The sequence below is a fragment of the Lissotriton helveticus genome, chromosome 3_1 (assembly GCF_964261635.1).
Source record: "Lissotriton helveticus chromosome 3_1, aLisHel1.1, whole genome shotgun sequence".
Classification (NCBI taxonomy): Eukaryota; Metazoa; Chordata; class Amphibia; order Caudata; family Salamandridae; genus Lissotriton; species Lissotriton helveticus.
In genome coordinates, this window is record NC_136061.1 from 1,873,379,344 (window position 1) to 1,873,406,991 (window position 27,648).

Sequence of the window (27,648 nt, forward strand, 5' to 3'; positions counted from 1 at the left end):
CTACTTAATAACATGCCTGACCCCTTGGAGAATCTAAAAGCGAAATGGGTGGAGGATGTCGGCGATTTCGACGACTCTGAATGGAACGCTGCTATTGCCTCCCCACGTGAGGCTGGCATATCAGCTAGGTTCCGCCTGGTACAGTTAAAAATCCTGCATAGGATATATTACACGAGAACCACTCTACATAAGTTACTGAGGGCGGATCACCCATATTGTTTAAGGGGATGCGGCGAGGAAGGTACTTTCATCCACACACTCTGGAGCTGCACCAGCATCGTGTGTTATTGGCAGCGGGTGCTCCGCACCATCGCACAAACACTTGACACCTCATTAACACTAGACCCACGGGTGTGCTTGCTCAATGTGTGGGGGCCTACTGATTTAACATTTTACGGGAGGTTGTGGGTCACGATAGGCCTCATGACAGCTAAACGGGATATTGCACAAAAATGGGGGACGGCTGAGCTCGCCATCCTGGCACAATGGAGTAGAAATATGGACATGCTCATGCTCACGGAGAGGGCGGTATACAAAACAAGAGCCAGTCCGCGTAAATGGAATGGAATTTGGCAATCCTGGAACACATACAGGGGGGACATTTGTGACCCTTTGCCGGAGGATGATATTGACAGTTCAGAGGAGGAGGAAGAAATTGAGTGACGGCCGAAGGTTATAGCTGAGGGCATGCACAATGGGTACAGACCTTGTCCGATGCAATAAGAGCAGCCAGGGGGGGGGCGGTTGGGAGGGGGATATAGCTTTCATTGACTTGTGGGAGTGACCTGCATCAGGGTAACGTTGAGGTTGCACTGTAGGGTGTGAGTTCTGTGAGTTACAACTGAGTCACGTTTTGAGTTGTTTATAGGTTGTACATAAAATACAAAATGCAAGTTTTCATTACGCACTTGTCTAACATATCCATAGGGATCCAACAACATACCTGATCATTAATATAAAGAAAACCTGAGTAGGGCAGAATACATATTTGAAGATCATACATGTGAAACCTTTTTATGCCGGCCTCAGGGTTGTAGGCGCAAATGCAAACAGTTGTTGGTATTGATAATCTATGTTCTTGCGACAATAAAAGAATAAAAAAAAAAAAGAGTAAGGAATATAGATTCACTGACAGAGAGGAAGAGAAGAACAGAGAAATGACATGAAGGTAAGAAAGATACTAAAACAATGTGAGTTAGCAAAACTAAATCATGAAACAGTAGTAAGTAAAAAGATAATGACTGAGACAGAAAAGAGTCTAATTAAGGATGCATTTAAAAGAATGAGGAATAGAAGATAACTGAGAGTAAGTGAAGAACAGTCATAGAGTGAAGGGATGAAGGGAGAGAGGATAATATACAACGATTGAGGGAAATGGAGTGAGGAAGTTAGTAGACAGACACACCAAGAGAAAGGTGGAGTACAATGAGTGAGCAAAGGAAATGAGTAAGGGAGCAAAAAAAGGAAAGAGAGGAGAAGACGACTAAAACAGTGGTACTGAGAGAAAATAATTTGGTGATGAAAGTAAAGAGAAGGACATTGAAAGAAAGGAAATGAGGGATAGTAATGTAACCAGAGTAAAAGAAATGGGATGAAGAACGATGAGAGAGTAGCAGTGAAGTTGTTGTAAAAGAAATGATAGAAGGTAGATAAACACAAGTGAACATAACACAAGGAGAGTGAGGCACTGAGGACATAGAGGTAGTGAACGAAAAATAGAGAGAAGAGGTCAAAAGAAAGGAGCAAACAAAGATAAGCGAGCGAGAGTGGGTGATTTATAGTGATAGAGTGCGATAATACTGCTGAGTGAGTAAACAGGAATTACTAAAAGAGCAAAGGAGGAAAATACGGAAAAGGGAAGTAAAGCAGAGAGACTGAAAGCTGAAAAGTTATGCAAGGGAGAGAGGGGATGCAGACAGTTGAAATGAGAATGAGGGGTTGTCAAAGAAGTGGAGTAAAGGAACGGGGGGTTCACTGAGAGTGAAAGAAAGACATTATAAATGAGTAAAAAGAGCTGAAAGAGGATGGAAAAAGGAAAGTGGGTGTCAGAGAATGGGAATACAATTTAATTTACACAATCCAAAGTATAGAATAACTTGTACAACATGTTACATAGTTTATTTTTGCTGTTCTCAGAATATATTGAATTTCACTTAAAACAGTGAGTCCAAATTACTCATCATATGACATCGGGGAAAAAAAACACAATCTAAAAGATTGTGTTTTTTAAAAAAAACTTGGATACTGACAATTGACAAATCTACACTAATCTTTGATTGACTTACTTTTCCTTGAGGCCAAATAGTATATCATGGAGGTCCTTTTCTCGTTGCAAAGTACTCTGCTGTTCACTAAAAAATCAATTTCATCGACTTTCTAGAAGAAAAGCTCCAAGAACATCTGAAATATTTTCATATACTCCTTTTTTCAGTCATGACTCTTTACTCATTCCTGTACCTTTCCTTTTGGCCAAATAGTGTCAGATGTATGAGTATATTTTAAAATTAATTCTAAGAAACTCTGAAATTACCTTTTTTCCGACGTTCTGAAAGAAAGTCTCATACAACATTTTCACAATATTTAAGTATTTGTAAAACCATCTCTGACTCACTCATGTTCATCATTTTGTATAATACTAATATCACTTACTATGAGGTCCACTTACAGTACCTATATGACAAGTCAATTTTTTATATTACCTGGATCACTTTTACTCAGAATATATTTTTATTAACTGCTCCCGTCTTCATAGGCCAATTACCTTTACTTAAATTTTGGTTGTAAAAACACTAGGTATGAATTTTTTAAGCCAAAAGGCAAACGTTGTTTGAAAGTCAAATGAGTGTCGTTACAGTGGGTCCAACCTTTACAACTTTTTAAATAGCATGTGTAATGCCCTGATGTTGTAGAAGGACCGTCATGAAAAATAATAGCTACAGTTGCAAAGGTTCTTCCTGATATTGATAACTGAGATGCCACAAAATTTTTAATAGAAGTTGTCAATTTAGTTCCATCAGGTCTACATCGTTGGAACATTAAAATGACATACTGACCATAATTTTGTAGAAATAATGTGGACAGCATTGCAGACTTACATTGGGTACACACCATATTGTGATCCGCTGCTTTAACTAGATTATTAAAAGGCACTGATTTGCAGTCTGGTAAAGTCAAATATATAAATCTTTCAGTCTCTATTCTAGTAGTACTTGATGAAGTACAGTTGTCGCAGTCATGCTGCCATTGATAAAGGCTAAAAAGATTTTTTATATCTACACCTTCATCTTCCAATACATCAAACATATACATTAAAAATTCCTGACAATCCTGCTGAATATTCTGTGAAAATTGATTTTGACCAGAACATATGTCTAAAAGATTTCGAATTTTTGAAACACTTTCTATTTTTGCTCTATTACTGCTACATTTCTCAAACACGGAATTCAACAAACAGAATCTTTGATCCCGATTTTCAACAATCTGTTCTTGTATATTTTGAAGAAAAAAAACAACATTAACCACTACATTAGCATAGCAGTTGACACCAGAACTGTTTTCAAACTGAAATCCAACAACATCTTCAACAGAATCCTTTTTCTTTCTCCTTACAATTACAGTTTCATCTGCTTTTTGTCTTTTTGCTACACCTCACTGCAATTATTCTCATTTCTTCTTTTTCGGCCTACCACACGTTTTTCAAACAGAGGATATTGAGGCAAATGTGAAGCATACTCTCTTCTTAACCTATTGTATTCTTTAACACAATGTAGATCTGCACAAATCTTTGTTTCATCACACTCAATCAAGTACAATCCTGATAAAGTTCTGACTCGTGATAATGCCACATATTCCATACCCTCTTTAAACACAGAACTTCCAATGTTCACCAAAGCGCTATCTATACTTAAACCTTGAGATTTATGAACTGTCACCGCATATGCCAAACAAATAGGAAACTGTTTTCGGCGAACATATAAGTCTTTCACAAGCAAAAACCTAGCTGAACAACGACAAATTTGTTCTATTTCGTCAATGCCATCAAATTAATTTTTTTTTTTTTGTTGAAAACCTTTATTGATATCAAAAGAAGACAAATAGAGGCCCACAACCAAGCCGGCCGGCCGCAGTGTACAAAACAATCAGGAGTCATCAGGCAAATAGTACATAATCAATCAACACAAAGCAGAGGCCGTATAATCGCAATAGGGAAAAAAAAATACAGAAACTAAAGGGCTAAAACACAGGAGTAAAGAAGGCTTAATTTTACAATAAGGGGAGAGGACATATGACAGGCACAATTGCAATACGGAGGCATCCGATATCCCGTAATCAACCTCAACATTAAGAAGGGGGCGTGGGGCAAAATATCAGGGGGACAACACAATGCATTCAAGAAATCAGGATATGCGAGATACAGTCAACCCCTGAGCGTTATCCTCGTAACACGCCCGCCACCCGGGACACTACCAAGCCAGAACAGTGGGATCGGAAGACAATGCATGAAAACCCGCCCGTCACAGTACCCTCTGGGACGCAGGAAGGGAAAAAGGGAAGGGGACTAGGTGGGGGGGGGAGAGGAAGGGAAAGGAAAATGGAGGGAGAAAAACCAAACAATAAAAGGGAATAAGGAAATATGAAAAAAGAATGGTAAAAGACACGCCGACACGGCACCCCACGGTGAGAGGACAGGAGACAAAAGGATTAACGGTCCAAGTGGGGCATGGCAATCGGATGAAAAGACAGCCAAGATGTAGCAGGAGGAGTAACGACGCCATACCCCCACCCGAAACACACCATAGGAGGTCGGGACAGACGCGGCCTCACGAAAAAGATATACAAAAGGGCCATAGAACCAGAAGACAAACAAAAAATAGAACCCAACCCACCCGTCCCACCCTGCACCCCTGTAGAAGGCTACGGCCTACCCTTCAAACAGCGTGCCTGTCGCCCTAAACCAGAACCCGAAATATAGCAAGAAGAAAGAATGAAAAACGAGACAAAAAGACCACAAAAGCGGAGAAAGAAAACAGGAGGGAGGAGCAGAAGAGCTATAATACAAACGATGGGCCACAGCCCTCCGCCCAACCGGACAGGTACAATCAAAAAAGGACCAGGATGTCACCCCATCACGCGCCACCAAATATTAGGAGAAGGGGACCTCCCACCCCTCTACAATCAGAGACAAGTGTGCAACGAAATCGCATACCGGGAATCAAGCAGAAGTCGTACATTTCACCCCCAACCCTTCCGAGCGACAAACCCCACCCACCACATGGCAATGTACAACCACATACTAAATACGAAATCAGCAGATAATCGAGTGGAATGGAGACTAGCATAGCTACGTGGGGAGTAGATAGATCGACAAGTGAGCAATAGTTCAAACTGAAAGTATCGATGCATCAACAATCGAAGCACGAGCCATGAGAAACAGGAGTTCAGTTGCGCCACTGGAGCAGGCGAGGTGGTCCCATCTTTAAACACAGGCAAAGTCATCGAAGTAGGCACAGGAGGAAGTCCACCCATAATTCCAGGCAACAATGTCGAACAGGGTCGCAGTACAGCATCCGAGTCCCCGGGGTCCGAACCTCGAAAAGCAGGGCGCCCCAAAGTCACCAGCACATTACACGATCTTCGATCAGCGGTGGAGACACTCAGGTCAATCGAGGGGGGTGAGGCAATGGAGGCTTCGAAACAAGAGGGCGACAAGAAGAAACGGCCGCCCAAAATGGCGGCGGATCGTGGCGGACCCACCGAGACGCCCAGGGCCAGGGAAGCGTACAGGGATCTGAGGGCTTCCAGGATATCTCCGACTGTCGGCTCACGCCCACCAGATCCGATCCCCACACAATCAGGCAACTCGGGCCCGCCGCCACAAGGTGACTCTCGATCCAGAGGGCCGGCCGCCATTTCGTGAATCAGCCCAATCGCCGCCCACGAGGACCCCCGGAAATAACAGTTCTCAAATGTAGGACTTTACAAGCGCCGGGGGTCCCAGCAAGGGCGACCTCGATGCCAAAAGGATGTCCGCCCAAAACGGGTCTCCGCCCGCACCAGCACCGGTGCCCCAAACAAGCGGAGTCCGGGCCTCGAGGACCAGGGCCGCCGGACAAAGCAGCGGCGGGGGGAGACCCCCTCTCAGAATCAGGTCCCGGGGCTTCTCACCCACGTCTGCCACGCGACCAGCAGGACAGGTCCGGGTCAGGATCGCCGGGATCTTCGCACATCGGCTCCCAACACTGGTTCTCGCTCTCGGCCGGGGCCGAGAGCCGTCGGATCCCACCGGCCAGGTCCCGGTCCAAGTCTCGCAGTGGCCCCGATCTCTCGGAGGCCGGAACTCCGGAGCCACTGCACGTCAAGACCCCGGGGTCAGATGGTAAGTACAAACAAGCCGTAATGTTTCCAATTCCCCAAAAGTGTGCCGTCCCGGGACAGGATAAAAGACAGGATAGGCAGTCAGGATGGAGGGCTGCGGGAGCCGAGCTAAAAGGCGACCATCACGGCCGCGAGCTAGGCTCCTCCCCCAAATTTAATTTTTAAAATTTCAATTCCATCTCTATTTTTGTAATTCACAAAACCAACAACATGACCCATTGCTCCATTTACCAGACCTCTTTCAACATTTAAATTCCTTCTCAAAATGATACGACAATTTAAACACACATTCAGAGTCTTTTCAAAACCAGCAGTTTTAGATATAGTCTTCTCTAATGAATCCAATTTTGATTTCAAATTTTCAGACAAAATAATTGTTGCTCCCATATGTTCAATTTTATCTATAGCTTCCAGTCTCACTATCTCTTCATTTTCTAACTTTAACATTTTGTTGTTGAACATGGAACATTCTTTCAGAGTTGGCATCAAACATATGCCAGATTTCTTCTCGTTAATTTTCTTAAAAATATTCTCTGGGGAGGAGCTACGCTACGATCCAAGATGGCTGCTTAAGCTCCCGGCTCCGTTGACCTCCGCCGGCAGCTCGCATATCCTGTCATTTATCCTTTACCTACGCCGGACTCCCGTGTGTATGAAGCTCACCTGATACCGGTGGTGCAATCCCGGACTCCCTAACATACTGGGTGGCGGAGTTATGTCGTGTTCCATTTTCGGCCTACTCCAGGGCTGAAGCCGGGACCTCGATTTCTAGCCCATCCGGGCTGGAATTGATCAACAGCGGCTGTGGAACCAGTGTTTCGTCCGGTCTTCCGTACTCGGATCTTTTTCTGCATCTCCGATCTGCAATCCAGTTACCAGCTGGCACTGAGGACTCGGTCTCGTGACACAGGGTGTGCATCGTGCGCCGCGGTCGGGGGCCGCTCGCCCGGAGACCCTGCTGAGGACAGCGGTGTTGAAGGGGGGGCCCCCGCGGTCGGCGAAGGTGTCGTGATCACCAGCTGAGGGAGCGCCTGCTGTTGCCATTGGCTTCGTGTGTGCCTGGAGCCTCGGAAGTGAGTCTGGGGCTCGAGTCCTGCTTCGTCTCTTTGGGGGGGGGGGGAGATGGAGAGGACAGATGGCGCACCATCGTTGAGGTCCGTGATGGCCGCCATTGGGGCGCTCCACTCCCAATTCACAGTCACGTATGACCGAATGTCAGAAACGCTGGGAAATATCTGCTTGCGACCGGACGATGATGCTGCGACACACGATCAGCATTCTGTGGTTCCAGTGGAAGATTTGGCCTGCTGTTCTGAGGTTCCCGCGCTGCAGCCTGACTCAGCTCACGTCGATGATTTTGGCCTCGTGAATGTTGCACCTAAGACCGTAGTTAGCTTTCCCGGTATGACTCCTGATCGGCGAAACATCGTTGCCGAAGGTTTTGATCGCCAAGAACAGCTCTTTGGTGACCGTCGGAGAGGTTTGCTTATCTCCTTCATCTTTCCCCGTTGGTCCTGTGGATGCCGCCATCTTGTATCCTGTCCTTGGTCCGATTCAGCTGCTTCGAACTGCTATGGACGTTTCGATTACCACATAAATACTGTGGTTTGGGTGGCATGGGTTTTCATAAAGAATCGTACTGGTCAGGGCTGACTTCATCTTGTATCCTGCCCTAGATCCGATGCCACTGCTTTGTATTATCTGGGACGCTTCGCTTCCTGCGAGATTGCTGGCTTTGGCGACGTAGATTATCGTGAAGAACCGAACTGTCATGGTTGTCTTTGACTTTTGGGGTTAGCTACGCTTTGTGGTCTATGCCAGGATTGTACCGTGTATCTCACTGGGAGTCGGGTGGTTTTGGTTGAGGTCCTCCCCATATTGGTGCTTAATACTTGCTTTTAATAATGGACAATATGTTTTGGGGAGGTCGCTAATGGTGGGGGGTATAGGTGGCCGGGAGTATGTTTGTTCTTCTCCTCCTCCGCTTTCTTTATTTCCCTTCTTTGGGGTGTTCCGGGGCGACAGGCACGCTGTTAGTGGGTAGACCGTAGCCATTACAGGGGTGCAGGGTGGCGGGTGTTGGGGGGGTCTGTTATTTTAGTTTGTTTTGTTCTATGGTCCTCTTTCTTTCTTTCCTCTTCTTTGGGTAGGGTTTTTCCTTCCTTACAGTAGGGTTGGCTGTCTCTCCTTATCCTTTTTTCTTTCTCTGTTTGGCGTCTATACTTGCCTATACCTTACTGTCTCCGGAGGGTGGGTTTTCGGGAGGGTGTGCTCGCTAATCGCTTGTTATTACATTGTTTTTTATTCCTCGTCAGCCTCGGCGGGCATAGTGTGCCCAAGGTTCATATTGCTCATCACCTGGACTTGTTTGCACTGCGGGGTACCTCCCCCCCATCTCTATTTAACCTCATGTTATGGTGTGGCGCCACCGATAGTACAGCCACTTCTGTTTCTTTATAACTTTAAAATTAAACCTTTGATATCCTGCTGCGTTGAGGCATATACAATCACATGCTGTATCTGTATTGTCGACATTATTTGGTCGTATATACGTGCTTGATTCCTGATCTGATTCCTGTGTTTGCGGCCGGCCTCTGTGGTTGTAGGCCTGCGCTTGTCATACTTTGATTACCTCAATAAAGGTTTAAAAAAAAAAAAAAAAAAATATTCTCTGGAAGAATGTTTTCATTTGGGTACAAATTTGAAATTAATCGTCCATGTAAAGCTTCTTTCCCTTGCTGACTTACTTTTCCGATTCTTACATCTTGTAGAATATTTTTATAATCTTCATCCTTTGCCTGCCGCATATTTTGAAGCAGTGCTGCATATTTGAAGTTTAACCATATATTAACGTTTCCAATGCTTCCTAGGCACTTCCTGGTATCTTCATGCGTGAGCATTTTGAACACAGGTTGTCCTTTCACTGGAGTCAACTGCAGTAGATCTCCAAAAACAATAATATGTTTTCCTCCAAATAAGACATCATACTCTGTTCTAAGAATCTCTTGCATTCTCAAATGCACAAAAGCAAGCATTATATTTGACACCATGCTTACTTCATCAATGATAAGAAGTTTCATTTTCTTCAGGACTCTCGAAACTTCAGAACACGCATCTCCAGATAGCTTGTGATATTGCAATTTGTTATCATGCTCCACTGGCAGCATCAGTAAACGATGTAAAGTAATCCCTTTAATATTATGTGCTGCCAGCCCAGTTGGAGCGGTAACAACACAAGATAGCGGCGATTCAGTCCTTTTCTCAGATAAGTTGCAATTGCTTTAATCAGAAAACTTTTTCCAGTTCCTGCTTCTCCACTTACGTATAGTTGGACTGGTTTAAATGATGTACATGAGCACTCTTTTTTTCTCATGAGTGAATCCATGTTCAATCTGATCTCTGACTTCGTCATATATCTGTTTCTGCTCAAGGTTTAGTTGTTTCACCAAATCTTCTAAGTTAACTACATCATCTTGAGCTTGTTCCATAGCTCTTTCCACCTCATCCATGACAGTGGCAGCTTCATTTTGAATAATTGGTCCTCCAAGTGGATCCTGACTCAATGAAGCAGAACTCTGACTGTCTTGAGAACTGTCTCTAGCAATCTCTGCAGCAATTGTGGCTTCATGCTCTATTTCTTCGTTCAACATTTGCAGATAATTTGGAAAAACAGGACATTCTATGGTATCCTTGGTTGCATTAAAAGAATCTTCGTAACAGAGAAAATCACCAAGTAGTTCCTCTTCTGTACGCCATGGCTTAAAGAGTTGCAAAAGAGCTAAATAGTAAAATTTCCTTTTCTCAGGATTTTTGCAACTCAATTTTCGATGATTAATCAAATGGCCTTTTTTCTGTCTCATTAGACATCCTTCACACCCAATGATAGCATATATTCCATTGTTGATATCTTCTCTGATGGTTCTCTTATAAATATAGTTTTGCAGAACTTCATACAAACAACTGTTCTCAAGATGACTACTTCTATTTGGATAGTATGTATCCAACATGTTTGTCTTCAAAATATCTGTACTTTCTGGTTCTTTCTCCACCAAATACTCTATTTCTTGTACAGATTTCAAAACTCGATTTCGTGTTGCAGCAAGACCTAGACTCACCCAAATGATGGTTCTAGATTTGGCATAGAGACTTGCTGATGACAATCGATCAGAACATTCATATGCTCCAATTTCTCGATGCGACAACATTTTCAGACTGTAACTGTATAATTTCTTGCTTAGACTCTTTTCATGTGAAATGTCCTCCCACATTTCCTTCAGTTCTGTCTTTTCTTTTTTTGTGATGTAAGACGTCACATATCGAGCCACAGCAATAGAGTTGTCAGCAACGAATTGAATATCAATGTTAGCATTCCACATGGACAAAATCACTGGGTTGTAGTCGTTGATGTACTTGGACTCTTCGTTTCTTTTTAAATTGTATGTATTTTTTGGTGATTTCCTCGTCACAGTATGTCGCAGAGAAGACATCAAATTATTTACTCTTCCTTTAGAAATCACTGGTCTTGGAAAGCTGAGATGAAATGTTGTGTAGAACTTGTCCTTGTTTCTGAATTTTCGACGACAGTACTTTCCACAACGATGGGATTGAAAGCGTAAAACTTGTTGCCTTAAACTGTTTTCTTCTGTAGTTTTCGGAACAGCACATGTTGAATACTCTTCAATGAAGCTCATCACTGTCTCATCCGAATCTGTTCCAAATTTGGGTGCATCTTTAATCCACAACAACATATGTATATGAGGAGCACCTCTCGCTTGATACTCCTTTCTCCAAAAGAAATCCAAAACCTCTCCAAAGGGAGGATTTTTTTGTTGGTAATAAAAGACATCATAGCTTCAAATCTATGATTGAAATATCTGCACACATTCACTGGATCCAAAGAACACAGTTCTCCAGCAGTTTTGAATTCTATATTTTGAATATTTGCATTTGCCTCTCGTAGAAATTGAAGTAAGTCGTCCCATGCATACTCGGCACAGCTAAGAGTGAGGAACCATGTAGGAGTTCCTAAGTTTCTTAGCATACATTTCAATTCCCCATGACGACGGTACCAATACTCGTTTGTACCACGCTGACATGCCATGAGATTGATTTTATTTTTTTTATTATTTTTTTTTAATCCTCATATTGCGATTTTTATGTTTTTTTGGTAGTATCAAGGTTCAGCCTCCGCAATTACTATGCCAGCACTGCCCCAATGCGAGGGTGTGAGGGGAGTTTCTCAGTCATCAGATTTTGCAGAGGGGTCTCCTTTAAAACCAACACATAAATAACTTTCTGTTTTTTTTTATCGTTCGTGGGACAGAGATAGCCACCTTGACTACTCGATGAAAATTATTTTCATCCACAGAAGTTTCCATCGCGTAATCATAGGATCATTATTCCATCTCGACCATTAGTTAATAGGGTTAAAGTGATTTTCCCATATTTCCCAAAAGTTATTTCTATTGGATTGCTTTCCCCTTCTGTCTAGTTTGTTTATTTTCATGACTGAATTCATCCATTCACCAACCGTAGGGGTTGATGAGCCTACCCACTTAATGCATATCTCCCTTCTTGCAAGAAGTATCATTACAAAAACCAGGTTTTCTTGCATCTTTGTTAGGCTACCCGCTCCTATATTGTTGTTTTCAATCCCAAACAAAACAAGGATGGTACTTACAGTTAGTTGCTGATGTAGGATCACGCTCAAGATCTTACCCACTTCGGACCAGAACTCAGTGAGGGAAGGGCAGTCTTTAAAAATGTGAATATCATCTCCCCTTTCCTTTCCACATTTCGGACATTTCCTTGTTTGTGCACCTTTAAATTTGGACAGTTTTTTGGGGGTCCAATAACCCCTATGGATTGTGAAGAGATGATTCCTCTTTAACGCTGCTGATTTTAATGTACCCCAGCACTTCTCAATTGACTTTAACCAAACTTCTTCAAGATTTGAAATTTGTAGATCTCTTCCCCAAATTGATTCTGCTATCTGGGCATCTTCATCGCCTGAGGTTGTTAGTACCCAGTACCATCTGGCTATCTCTTTCTTTATGGGTAAAACTTTCTTCATTTCTCTTTCCAATTCTTCGGTATCCTTTTCATGTTTTGTGAGGGTTTTTGCCCAGCTGGCTAGCTGGTAGTATTTAAATTTGGAGATGGTGAAATTTGTAATTACTTGAAGATCTTCCCAAGATATCAGTGTTGACCTCCTCAGTATTTGCCCCCAATGTTCTATGTTGGCTGTTTTCAGAGGATTTGCCAGACTGTCTTTAAGGCATTCTGGGGTGCCTGGGGAGTCCCATATAGGGGCTAGAGAGCTATAATATGAAATGTTTAGGGTTCCTCTGATCTGAGCCCATAGCCTGGCCGCGTCCTTTAAGATCTTTAGTTTTATTTTTTCTAAGTACTTTGGGTGCCCAAATTTATACAGAAAATGGTCAACTTTCCTGGTTAATGCTTGGAGATAATCAGGATAGTAGTGATGAGCCCCATCATTGATCTCATATTTTTGAAGAAAAAGGCTCTATAGTATTCCCACAGGTCAGGGCTCGCTATCCCTCCTTGTAATTTCCTTCTCCTGATTTTTTTCCACGATAGTCTGATTCCTTTGGAGGCCCAAATAAAGCTTGAGATTTCTCCCTGTAGTTTCTTCAGTGACTTTTTTTTTTAATTCAAGCGGTATTGTATTGAACAGGTATGTATATTTCGGAAGAATAGACATTTTAATGATGTTTGATCTGCCTATGAGGCTTAAGGGGAGGGTAGTCCAGGTCTTTAAGAGCTTCCTTACTTCGCCTGCCACTCTGTTTAAGTTTATCTGTGGGATTTTTTCCAGGTCATGAACTACTGTGATCCCTAGGTATTTGATTTCTTTCTTGATGTTTTGGTTGGTAAAATTAGTGTTCCAAGACATAATCTCTGTTTTTGAGTGGTTTACCAAATAGCCTGAAATTTTCCCAAAATTCTCAAGAATGATTTTGATTTCAGGCATGGAGGACTCGTAATCGTTAGTAAAAATCATTAAGTCATCCGCATATAAGGCCACTTTTTTGGACCACTCCTGATGTTTAAATGGAAGTATTTTTTCATTTTCCCTAAGCAAGCTTGCTAATGGTTCAATGTACAGATTGAATAATAATGGCGAGAGAGGGCACCCTTGCCTTGTGCCTCTTTCGATTCTTATGTTGTTAGTTAAATCTCCGTTCACCAATATTTTAGATCTTGGGGTCTTATAAATCTCTTTCACCATATGCCGGAAGGAATCCCCCAGGTTATTTCTTATCATTACCTCATTTAGAAAGGCCCAATTCACCCGGTCGAACGCCTTTGCGGCGTCAAAGGTGAGAATTGTAAGTGGAGTTTTTTCGGAGGAAGCGACGTATATTGCCCCAAATAGTTCATGGGTTAAGTCATAAATCTGTCTTCCTTTAATGAATCCTTTCTGGTCAGAGTGAACTAGCTGGGTCATCACATCCCCCAGCCTGTTTGCATAATTTTTGTGCAAATCTTGTAATCACAATTGAGAAGTGATATCGGGCGGTATGATTCGCATAATGTCGGCTTTTTTCCGGGTTTTAAAATTATGGTAATATTAGCATCGTTCCAGGAATCTGGGATCTTTTCATGTTGTTTGTACACCCCATTACGTAAATCTGTTATTTGTGGAGATAAAGATTCTCTGAGTGCCATATATATCTCATTTGGGAGAGCATCCGGGCCCGCCGCCTTCCCTCTTTTCAGCCCCTTTATTGCATCTTCTACCTCTTCTCTGGTAATTTCTTCATTTAGGGATTTTTTCTCTTCTTCTGTTAGAGATTGGGTAGGTAGACTATTCAGATGACGTTCTATTTGCTCTTCTGTTGGGTTTATGTCTTCAGAATATAGGTCACTGAAAAATTTCGTAAATTCCTGCCTTATAACCGTATCTTCAGAAGATGGTGGTGATTGACTATCTTTTTGGATACTTGCTACCTTATTCCTCGATAAGTCTGTTTTTAATTTCCAGGCCAGAAGTTTCCCGCAGCCTTCCCCATACTCGTGGTTTGCTAGTTTGCTAGCTTCCTATTTCGACCTCACTTTTTCTTCAAGAATATCCGCAAGGCAATCCTTTTGTCTTTGCCTTTCTGTCTCCATCTTCTCCCTTTTGATTGTACTTTGTTCAACCACTATTTGCCCATCTATAAGAGTTATAGAGTCTTCCAACTCCTTTATTTTGAGTTTTATTGTTTTGGATCGATATGCTCCTAGGCTTAATAATTTCCCTCTAATTACTGCCTTATAGGTGTCCCATAAGATTTGTCTTGATGTGCCTATCCTGTTATTTTCAAAAAAGGATTCTGTTTCCAGTTTGAGCTCATGTAAGCAGTGTTGGTCTAACAGTATAGCCCTTTCGATTGTCAGTCTTTTTTGCGTTTGAATTTCTGATCTTTGTATCGTGAGCTGGACAGCAGAATGATCTGACATATGAGCAGGGAGATGTTTTAATGTGATTATGTCTTTTGTGTGGCCTCTATCAGTTAGAAAATAATCAATTCTGGACCTGTGTCCAAGTTTCTTATTATGTAATGTAAAAGGTTGTATTTTATTCCCTTTTATTTTCCAAATATATACTAGGTCTAAGTCTCTCTTGTAGTTTCCGAGCCACTCTCTCATATTTGGAAGATTTTTGTGTCTTCCCGGGGGCGATCTGTCAACTTTAGGGTCTATGATTATGTTGAAGTCACCACCCATTATTATTTGGGAGGTAGCTGACAGGAGGTGAGTATATAGATGTTGTAGTGGCCCTGAGTCATCTATGTTCGGGCCGTAGTATCCTACTATTGTGTAACGATTATTTCCAATTCTTGCTCTGGCGATTGCCCATCTGCCTTTATTGTCTACTTCAGAATACTCGAGTTTGATTTTGAGAGTTTTCTTGAACATAATAGCTATTCCTTTTATATTACAATTCTGATTTGTACACACATTGTAGTCCATCCACCCTAAATTTTTCGAAATCTGGGTCCACTCTTCTTTTAATAGGTGGGTTTCTTGTAAGATAATCACCTCGCAATCTGAAGCTCTTAAGTATTCTAAAATTCTATTTCTCCTGTTTTTTACCCTTAACCCATTTACATTCCACGAAAGTATACTAAACTTTCTATCAAGTGACCCCATCTTTTACTTGAGTTGTGTATTGCATGCTGGGTATCATTACGGTTAGATTGGCTGACACCTTGATTTCCCTGTTTTTCTGAGACATTGAGGATTTTTTTTAATTTTTTTCCCTAGCTTGCTCCCCACCCGTGTTCTGTTTCATATATTCTAGTTTTATTTTGTGTACATCCTGTTTACCCTCCCTGTTTACCCTCCCTGGGGAAGCCTCCTTCTTCTTTTATTAGGGCTATTCTCTTTGCCCCTTTCAGGCTTCCTGACTCTTATATTTCTGTTTGTGCCTAAATTTTGTTTTAACTACCTTCTCCATGATATGTTTCTTTTGGCAGTTACTAGTGGTTTGTTGGATTTTCAGATCTTATGTTGACTCGGGCTATCTCAAGAAATTCTTTAACCTCCTCGGGGTCTCGTATGTTCCGCATTTTATTCCTCCACATAATTCTAAGTGATGGGGGGAATTCATTTGCACTGTGGCCCCTAAGGATTTTATTTCAGTCATGTATTGGCCCAGTTCCCATTGCCGATCTTGTGGGGCTTTGGACATATCTGACCTTATTCTAAAAGACCAGTTGTCCTTACTGAAATCCCCTTTTTTCAGCGCGTCGCCAAGGATTCTCTCCTTTAATGTATACGTTTTGAAGTTGATGAGAATTTTTCTGGGAGTTTTCCTCTCTTTCACTCTTCCAAATGGGTCTCGATGGACCCTTTGTATGTCTTCTTCTAAACATTCTTTGCTTGCCCATGGGAAATGTTCTGCGATGAGAGTAATTACAAAACTTTTAATATCAGAGCCTTCATGATTTTCTGGGACATTTAAAATCCTTATATTATTTTTCCTGGCCTGATTTTCTAAAGATTCGAGTTTCTCACTCATGTTTTTTCCATCTTGCCTTAGTGTTCTGATGTCTTTCTGGTTGATGTTTACCCTCTTACTGAGAGCTCCCACCTCCTCTTCTACTGCCGTAACTCTGTCCCCAAGTGCATTTAATTTGCAGTCTAATGCTTCACATGCATTCTGTATTTTTCCTTGATTGGCCTCTGAAATTGCAAATTTCTCTCTCATTTCATTTAACATCCTTTCCATGAACTTCTCCGTAGTGTTAACCTGAGAATTATTATTGCTGGTTAAGGGACTTTCCGCATCATCTCCTGATACTTCCTTCTCACTATGTAGTACTTTCGCTATACCTATTCCTGTTTCTGCTTGATCTGCATCATCAGCTTCCTCCATATCTGCCGAATCTATGTCCTTACGATTTGCAGGATCCTTCCCGGAGTCCTTTATGAGTTTTTTCCCTTTATCTCGCGTCCCTGGGTTTGAATCTGCTGTTCCTGAGCACGTGGTGGGGTTACCCCTTGATTCTATCAACGTGGACTGATCCTGTTCTTTCTGATTCCTGTGCGGTAAATTGGTAACTTGCTGACCTAGGTGTTGAACTTTAAAAAAAGTTTTCAGAGATGGAGTAATTTTTGCCTTGGGAACCCCCTGGACCTTTTCCACTGTGACGGCTTTTTCTGCTCTGAATTTAGGAGTAGGTCGTACTTTTTTGGGCTGTTTACCAGACTTTTTTGGGGTTACACCTTTATTTAGGGGGACGAAAACTTGATTGAGGTACTGTCTTCCCCTTAGGTTATAGTGAGATTTTGCGAAACAGTTCTGTTCTTTTTGCGTGTCCTCTAGTCGAACTACTTGGGGTTCTATGCCTTTTTTCGCTCCTTTCTGGTTACACAGGCTTTGTGTTATAATTACTCTATCACTGTTACAGTCCTTTGTCACCCCTTCATCGCCTTCCTCTCTGGGGATATCTATGGCAGGGTTTGCTGGAACACTAGACCCACTGAGGACCCCCTTCCTGTCCCCTCCACTCAGTTCCTTGCTCATGGACCAATGAATGTTATATCTTGGGAAGGCCAGTTGATTGCTTAAGTCTCTTTCCTCTAAGGACTCTATCTCTTGATCTTGGCCACCATCATGAAATATCTCTTTGGCGATTTTTAGGGCTTGCGTGTAGTGAATTGTGGTGATTGTGTTACTAACTGCCGTTTTGCTTACCCCCACAGTCTTTATGTAGGTGAGCTGTCGTTTGAGCCGGCTGTCGTCTCCCTCCTGCCTCCTCTGTGCCCCCGAGCAGTCCTGCGTGCACTCCGCCCGTTCTGGCTTCCCCCAGCTAGCACCGCCACTCTCGCCCCGGAAGCGAAAGCCGAGTCTGCCAGCAACACTCCGGAGACTCCTCCTTGCTTGAACCGCGGCAGCCCAGGTTCCGCAGCACAGTCCAGCCGCGTCTCGCGTCACCACAGCCTCCCGGTCCTGAGGCGACCACCGGTCCTCGTTCTCCTCGACTTCCGCGACCAGGTACATTTTCATTTCACTTCATTTCGTGAATAATAGGCGCTCCGAGTACTGCACCTCTAATAGAAATTGCATTGGAGTATGGCGGTAGTCTTCTCCCCCGCTACGGTATCATGCTAAGGCGAGTTTCGTGCAAATTTCCGCCTAAGAGACAGGAGTCTCCGACCGGACGTGTTATCCGGCCGCCATCTTCCCCCCAACCGCCATGAGATTGATTAAATGAGATTCCAAAATATTATCTTGCAGATTCACTTTCTCCATAAAGTCCCTCGCCGAAACATTTTGCAGATGTGCTCCACTTTTCAGTATATGGTTTACTGCATAAGAAAGCCCAGACAAGTCACTTTCATACAGTAAATGAAACAAATAGGGAATGCATTGACGAAACCTTGGATCTTCAGCATATAATCTTACAGTTCGATATTCAGATGCAGGAATTTGAAGTGGTCGATCGTCATATCGTCCACCTCGACCTGTTGGAAATAGCTGTGGAAAACAACGAGCTTCCAAACTTTCTTCCCATACACTAATGGGACTTCCGTTTGCTGCTTTCATTTGAAATAATTCAATATAATGTTCATATATTTCTTCACTTCTAGACACATCAACTTTTTCAATTTGGCCGCCTGAACAATCACTGTCTTCATCTGCAGCTGTTTCCTCTTCTGCAACACATACATCTTTGTAATACTCATTGTTTTTGACTAAATACAACGTTGCCTTTTTGATTTCCTAACATCCACTAAATCTTGCCAGATTTTCTTACTCTTTGTCGGAACCCCATTAACTAGAATAACTAAAGGTTCCTCTTCTACTTTCTCTATACTAATTGTATCAATATTTTTTTTTAAATCTAGAGGCAAATAAACAATTCTTCCCTTTAATCCTCTCTGCAAATCTGTAGGAGGCAATTTCCCTATCTTAGGCTCCATGCGAACAATTGCCTGAAAAGGATGGACACATTGAATCAAAATAGACTCATATGTATTTAAATCCATCAATTCACGGGGAATGTCTACCAACTCCAGATTATTATGAACAGCTCTAGCAGGCATTCTGTTTTGATTTAATTTATCATAACAATATTTACAAATACGCTGATCAGAACTCAAATCAAAACAATTCTCCACCCACAAATAAGTTGCAAAATTCTTCCACTCATAATTATTCATCTTTTCACTTTTTACGTATAAATCAACTAATCTAGTTTGATGTTTATAATGACTTCGTCGACAACACACACAAGTAAAATTCGGCCTTTCACTTGATTTCACCTTAAACCTGGTAATTTCCTGCTCAAACTTTTCTGTACTTGAAATCTGTACATTCTCTTCCACATTACCTTGAATTGCTGTGTCAATTTCTACACTATCCTCTTTTTCACCAAAATAACAAATCTCAATTTCTTCACAAATCTTTTTCACATCTACTTCAGTTCCATGCAAAAGAGCACTGTTTAATTGTTTAAGCTTAAGTGCTGGACTTTTTGCATAATACAACATTCTCACTAATTTCCTCATTTTGGTATGATGCACTGCTAACATCCTAAAATGATGAAAAACACTCTGACAGACTTTTCTAGAAAGACAAGCCAGTGAATGCCCTTGCAAACCTGTGTTTTCTCTCACTCTGCAAGGATCTAAATCTTGCAACAACTTCACTTTCTGCTTTAGACTTTTCTTACTATATGTACGTAAGAAATTACAAAACAAATCAATTGATTCCTGTCGCACACTACAAATACGACTACACTTCCAAGTGTGCACTGGACCCTTAGTACGTCTCCCTAAAACTTCATCAGTTAACACCTCTTCTGGTTCTCTAGGCACAAGTTTCTCTTTTTCAATCGGACAACCGTCTTTCACTTCATACGCTCGACCACTGGTGTCAACTGCATGCACTAAATCATTCTCCTGGAAGTAACTCTCCTCATTAAAAAATGGCTCACAACTTGAACTGTGCATCCATTCTCCCGAAAAAACTTTACAAAAATTAGTCCGATTAATTACTCTTTTCCACCTGCTGTTTGATTTGAAAACATCAATTGTCTTGTTAAGTGTCCTAATTCTATTGATTATTAAAATAAATAATTGTTTCTTAACTTCAAAAGCCTGATCAGCAATCTTCTCTACACTTTTCTTTTTCTTATAAAAAGCAGCTCTCTGTTTACCTTTCCTAATGTTTTTTAACAAATTTAAAACCACCCTATTGCGAAACATTCGTTTACGAATGTCTCTAAACTGATTCTGCCTTCTATTCCTATACATATTATTCTCTCCTGCTCCAGTTGTAGGATTCTTTGAGGGTCTCTCCTTCCTTTTCAAATTTACTGTCTCATTCTCTTTTTCTACATGCTGTCCAACATTTTTTTTTGATCTACATATGTTCCGTAAGAAAGACTTAGTTGTCTTACCAGGAGCTTTGTTCCTGTTTCTTGAAGTATTTGTTGTTGAAGAGTGCTGTAATTCCGTTGCTGTTTTTGTTTGTAACCGTATTTCATTTTTCCTTCTTCTTTGCCTTGAGGGCATCTTTCCTTACTCTTGAAATCTTGATTTCAATCTGTGTTAAAGAAAAAAATAGCACATTATAGACCACTATTATCAAACAACAAAGCAATGACAAAAAGCAAACGGTCTATTCAGGGTTACAGATCAAGTGAGGATTCTCCAAGGGAGCAGAAGAGGTGAGACCTGTATTGACGAGTGTAGTGGAAGAGAGGTATGTCCACAGGTACAAAGAAAGTGAGACCTGTGTCTCAGAGTGCAGTAGGAGATAAGCTTCATGAAGTCTAGTCCACTGCACTCTTACACACAGGCTTCACCACCTATGTTCTCCAGGAAAGGCCTCTCTCCCAGTACAGTCTTGAACACAGGCCTCACCTCGACTGTCCCTCTGGACATGCCTTACCCCATCTACACAATCTACTTCCTAATCTAAGGTAACACAGGTGACATTATTGTGAAAAGATGAAATATATGTATTTAATCATGCAGACACTATTTATTCCTTCTCAAAAAACTAAAAGTCATTGTTTTCCACCAAAATCGTTTTTTAAATAACATTTTAGACACACAGTGCAGGTCCTATGTACAACCATTCAGTGTCCATGACTACAGTGGAGAGGACTAAGCTCCTCTCACCCTTGGACAAGCCTTACCTCATCTCTGTCCTCTGAACAGGCCTCAATGTATTGAGTATAATTGATAGTAAGTAGGTGCAGATGAGGTGACGCATGTCCAAGGGTGTAAATAACCTGAGACCTGTCTAAGCATGCCAATTAGTTGAAGTCTATTCAGGGTTGCAGATGAGGTAAGGATTGTCTAGGGGTGCACAAGAGGTATGGCCTCTATTGAAGAGTGTAGTAGAAGAGAGGTCTGTCCACGGGTGCAAAGAACTTGAGACCTGTGTCTAAGACTGCAGTGGGGGATAGGCTTCATGAAGCCTAGTCCACTGCACTCTTAGACACAGGTCTCACCACTTACGCTCTCCAAGAAAAGCCTCTCTCCCACTACAGTCTTGAACACAGGCCTCACCTCCTCTGTCCCTCTGGACATGCCTCGCCTCACCTCATCTGCACAATCTACTTCCTAATGTGAGGTAACACAGGTGACATGATTGTGAAAAGGTCAAATTTTTTTATGTAATCATGCACACACTATTCTTTCTCAAAAATGTAAAAGACATTAATTTGCCCCAAAAATGTTTCAGTAGTGCAATGAAAAGCTTATACATATGACCTTTTCTCTGTTTTTCAAATTTTATTCTAAAAAAAGATTATGAGGCCTAAGCAAGAGTGCAGATGTGATGAAGCCTGTCCAGGGGAGCACAAAAGGTGAGGCTTGTGTCCAAGAGTGCAGTGGACAGGACTAAACTGGAGTAGTGTGCAAAAAGAAGATGAGCCTCATTTATAAAGCCCTGCATCAGTTTTCCACTGCTGATGCGTCACTTTTTGTGACACATCGGCGGCATAAAACATGTGCCTTGTTGCGCCATATTTAAAAAGTGATGCATGTAGGTAGATGCGTCACTTTTTAAACCTCTGCGCCACATTATACCTCTGTCAGGTGTAATGTACACAGAGGGGTCATTTCTCCGCAGAAAGCCTCGTATTAGTGACACAGTGAAATCTATGAGATTTCACTGCGTCACTTTTAGGACACTTTTACATCAAAATCTTGCGCCTGCCTTACAGCAGATATAAGACTGAGGCAAACGCTTTCACATGCAGCTTTCCCCATGTGAAAGGATGCATTGCTGGAGTACAAGCATTCCATTTCAGTACTGAAAACTCACTATTTTACAAAAAACATTTCCTCTCTCTTGCAAACAATCCTACCAAGCATTACCTAAAAAATAACACAAACCAACAGCAAAGAAGCTCAGTGTGCTTCCTAATCTGAAGTAACACAGGTGACATGATTGTGAAAATGTTAAGTTTTTTTATGTAATCATGCACAAACTATTTATTCTTTCTCAAAAATGTAGAAGCCATTGATTTGTCCCAAAATCGATTTTTCAATAACATTTTAGAAACACAGTGCAGGTCCTACTATTTATTCTTTCTCAAAAATGTAAAACTCATTTATTTGCCCCAAAAATATTTTAGTAGTGTAATGAAAAGCTTATATATATGACCTTTTCTCTTTTTCTCAAATGTTATTCTAAAAAAAGATTATAAGGCCTAAGCAGGAGTGCTCATGTGATGAACCCTGTCCAGGGGAGCACAAAACGTGAGGCTTGTGTCCAAGAGTGCAGTGGACAGGACTAAACTGGAGTAGTGTGCAAAAAAAAGATGAGCCTCATTTATAAAGCCCTGCGTCAGTTTTGTGCTACTGATGCGTCATTTTTTGTGACACATTGGCGGCATAAAACATGTGCCTTGTTGCGCCATATTTAAAAAGTGACGCATGTAGGTAGATGCGTCATTTTTTAAACCTCTGCGCCACATTATACCTCTGTCAGGTGTAATGTACACAGAGGGCTCATTTCTCCGCAATAAGCCTCATAATAGTGACGCAGTGAAATCTATGAGATTTCACTGCGTCACTTTTAGGACACTGTTACGTCAAAATCTTGCACCTACCTCACAGCAGGCGTAAGACTGAGGCAAACGCTTTCACATGGGGCTTTCCCCATGTGAAAGGATTCTGACACCTAAGCAGGAGTGCAGATGAGATGAAGCCTGTCCAGGGGAGCACAAAAGGTGAGGCTTGTGTCCAAGAGTGCAGTGGACAGGACTAAACTGGAGTAGTGTGCAAAAAAAGATGAACCTCATTTATGAGGCCCTGCGTCAGTTTTGCACTGCTGATGCGTCACTTTTTTTGACGCATCGGCGGCATAAAACATGTGCCTTTTTGCGCCATGTTTAAAAAGTGACGCAGGTAGGTAGATGCGTCACCTTTTAAACCTCTGCGCCACATTATACCTCTGTCAGGTGTAATGTACACAGAGGGGGCACTCCCCCGCAAAAAGCCTCGTAATAGTGACACAGTGAAATCTATGACATTTCACTGCGTCACTTTTATTTATTTATTTATTTCGGCCAAACGGCCATAAAAGACACACATATATACATACATTAAATCATATATCATAACAATATACGTGCATCAATACATTTAAAACAATAATTTCAGTAATGGAGTGCAAGTTAATTTTCACCAATCAAATCATAAACATCATTCATTTAGCAGCAAAGTTCAGTTTTTAGCAGCAAAGTTCAGTATTTAAAATTAATCCAGCTTTAAAGCACCTGTCCCAATTTCTTTCGGACAATAAACACAGAGTAGAGAAACCTACTGATACTGAATACAATAAACTGTGCAGTATTAGTTTTTAGGATCCTGTATGCTGTGAAACAGGATCTGGTTCCTAAGAGAACACACATGGGTTTAAGCCATCTTTTCCGAGCTTTCAGATATGCTTTGCATATAAACAGCATATGGACCTCATTCTCCTTACATAAATCTGAGCACATAGGACATCTCTCACTTGTACTATTAGGACAATCCGGTTTTTTCTTTGTCCAACGCTCAATGTTGGAATTCAGCATGAGATTTCCATACCTAAACTTCAGGAAAAGAGTCTTGGCAACAGGGGGCTCTATTTCGTCCAAGAAGGATTCAAAACACGGTTCACTTTTGAAGGATAAAAAGTGTTTAGTTAAAGTGCCAATTCTACTTTCATGAACATGTCTATTATCCATAAAGCACCAGTAGGCTCTTTTTACCATGGTTTTAGCAAAGGCGGGTAGATTCTCTGGGTTTTCCCAGAACGAACGCAAGCCCAGATTAACGAGCCATTTTTTAACATGCCCGAACCACCGAAGGGAATTGAAAGAATCTAAATTCAATACTTCTCGAAGACCATTCCTGTAATCTATCAGTTCTGGGGTGGACCAAATCCTTATCCAGAACATTAATGGTCTTATGATAGTTAGGTGGTCGGTTCGTTTGAAATCCAAATCGAGCTGGAGAGGTATTAGTGGTGTACTGGTTGGGACCTTTACAATTGTTCTCATAAATTTGTTATCAAGGCCTTGGAAACTCTCCCTGGCCCAAGGTCCCCATATCTCAGCCCCATATAAAGCGGCAGATTGAATTTTAAATTTGAAAAGTTCAAGTACAGGTGTTATACTTTTACTTGTACTGGCATTCAATCTACAGATTATTGGTTTAGCATTATGGGCATATGACACCTTACTTTTCTCGATTTGGGCCTTGCATGTTAACTTAGAATCGAGTACTACCCCCAAATAAGTAAAGTTCTCCACAGTACCTAGAGTTTCCCCATTCAGGGTCAGGTTCCCTCTGTCCGGTCTACTAGGATTTAAAGCCATACATTTTGTTTTATCAACATTTATTTCTAGCCCTTTGGTCACACAATAGCTGCTGAAGGAGTTTAAGAGTGCCTGGAGGCCCTTCTTTGTTTGGGATATTAAGATGGTATCATCCGCGAAGAGCAACGCAGGCACTCTCTCTCCATTCAGCTGGGGTGAATCATTGTTACAAGCATTAAGATAATCAGGGACATCGTTGATAAAAATGGAAAACAGGGTGGGGGCCAAGACGCATCCCTGTCGGACACCACGCTTAATCGGGATATCACGCGTCAGTTCGCCATTCGGACCCCATCTGATGTTTGCATGATTTCTAGCGTGTAACTCGATAATGTGGACCAAGAGGCTTCCTGGCAGGCCGGCTTTGTTTAACGATCTCCAGAGCAGGTTGCGAGGAACAAGGTCGAATGCCGCTCTCAAATCAATAAAGGCTACATACAAATGACCTTTCCTAATGTGAACATACTTCCAATACAGACAGCAAAATCTAAAGACCTGGTCTATCGTGCTGGTCTTAGACCTAAAGCCTGCCTGAAATTTGGAAAGTATAGCTGACTCCTCCAACCAGTCATTTATCCTAAATAGCAGATGCTTTGCATAGAGTTTTTGCAGGATGTCCATTAAACTAATAGGTCTATAATTTGAGGGAACAGATCTTTTTCCCTTTTTAAAGATCGGGACAACTTCTGCTGCACGCCAACTATCAGGAAAGTTACAACTTACAGACAGAGCATTAAACAAACAATTAATATAGGGAGCCCAAACTTCAGGTTCATGTTTGTAGAGGTCACCCGATATTTTATCTGGACCAGGAGCTTTATTATTTTTTAATTCATTAATTGCCCTATTTGTTTCTTCCAAGGTAAAATCAAGACATACAGGTAGTGGAAGTGAACATGAGAACTCCTCCTCCTCGCCATTGACATACTGTTTATACACATTGGTAAAATGCGTCACCCATGTCATTTCATCAATGAACGAGTCCTTCACAGGTCTTCCAGCATGCCCCCCGTTTGCAACCAACCTCCAAAAACCAACATTATCATTATGTTTTGCAGCAAACAACATGTCAGCCCAAATTGACTCTTCCCATGTTTTTTTCGATACCCTTTGGACTCGCTTATACTCCTCCCTGGCGAGTCTAACATCATCTTGGGATTGATTTCTAATCGCATTTAGGAGCTTCCTCTTAGCCATTTTACAAGCATAATCATACCAAAGTTTTCCATGGCATCCCACACGTACATTTTGCTGTTTCTTCCTTGGCAATTTGGACATGTGGATTCTTAATTCATCGAAAAAAACCTTGTGTAACTCAACAAAGTGGTCACAATTGTCAGTGAACAAGGGTTGTCCTACTAAGGGTGTAAAAGTCCTATCAAACAATGAATAAACTGCAGCCAGGGTCTTGCCTTCACTTAGGAGATGCGGCCATTTTAAAGCACGTCTGTTATTATTAATTGTATGTGCATGCTCGCATGGATCATCAGCAACTATCTCACTTAGGATGGGGCCGTGGGTGTCTCTGATTATCTGTGCATCAATAAAAAGTTCCAGAGGAAAATGATCACTCTCGGCCCTTGATGATACTTTAAAATCAATCATAAAATGCCAAATAGTTAAAGAAACAAAAATAAAATCTAGCCTGCTTTTTGATTTCCCAAAAGTAGGTTGTTTTGTTAGGTCTGAGGGAAAACGACCATTACACGCTCTAAGACCGTGATCAGCTGTTAGCCTCAGTAATTGAACCGCCAGAGTGGTACACGGGACATAGTTCGAGGTCTCAAGCTGGGGAATATTATATGCTTGATCCTCATCTTGGAAAACATCAGAAATCCCAAGGATCGGTTCGAAATTACAATTCAAGTCACCCCCCAATATCACAGGGACTTCGCCCACCACCCTTTTCAAAAAGGTATCCAGGATTTCCAAGGTGGGCGAGACCTTGGAGTGCCCTGTAGGTCTGTTATAGACATTGACAATATAGTATTCACCCCCTTTTGCTGATACAATTTTTAGAGCCAGAATATCAGGGGTTCCTGTGTCTATGAGATCAACTCTTATGGCTAGAGTAATTTTAAGCCATATGATCAATCCCCCAGATGGCCTTCCCCTATCGGACTGAATGGCCTTAATGCCAAAGGTTTTGTATCCCATCCTGTGCGGGATATCCAGTGCCCAAGTTTCTTGTAATAGGCAGAAATCACTGGAGTCGACATAATCTGCCCATTCTGGGTCTTTCAGATTTTTGCCTACTCCGGCGATATTCCATGACAGGAAAAACAGCTGTGGGATTAACTCACTACCAGAGGAATCGCATTCGTCAGTGAGGAGCATTGGTGCCAAAGGGGGGGCTACTCTATCTTGATGTGGGTCATCTATTTTTATCTCTTCATCAGTAGTCGGAGTCCCTGATAGAATACTGGTCTTAGCACCAGCACAGTCCTCAACATTATCAGTGCGTGCTAAGGTCAAAGTTGGATGGCTTTCCATATGTCCGAGACTATGATCAGACACTACGGGGGGACTAACAAGAGGCCCTGCAATCTGGGTTAAAGAGACCGTTGCTACTACATTGATCGTAGGTTGCCTTATGAGTCAGTCTACCTCCTCGAGGCTACCGAACCTATTCTGGGTCGGTAGGCCATTCCAGCACACAAAGGGATCTTGGTAATTGGAGGAATGAATCCTCCAAGGATGGCGCTGTACCAGGGACCAACCATCTTCCCGTGGTTTTTTGGGGGGTGGCGGATAAAAGAAAGACAAAAGTCTAGGAATAACGCCGGAACCTTCACCATTGGGGCAAGAGCAAATGTAACGTGCTGTATGTGGGTCCTCAAAGGTCACCACTATACAGTCCCCAACCGCAGATTTCTTTGTGGGGCCCACCCAGGGAGGTCACTTTTAGGAAACTATTACGTCAAAATCT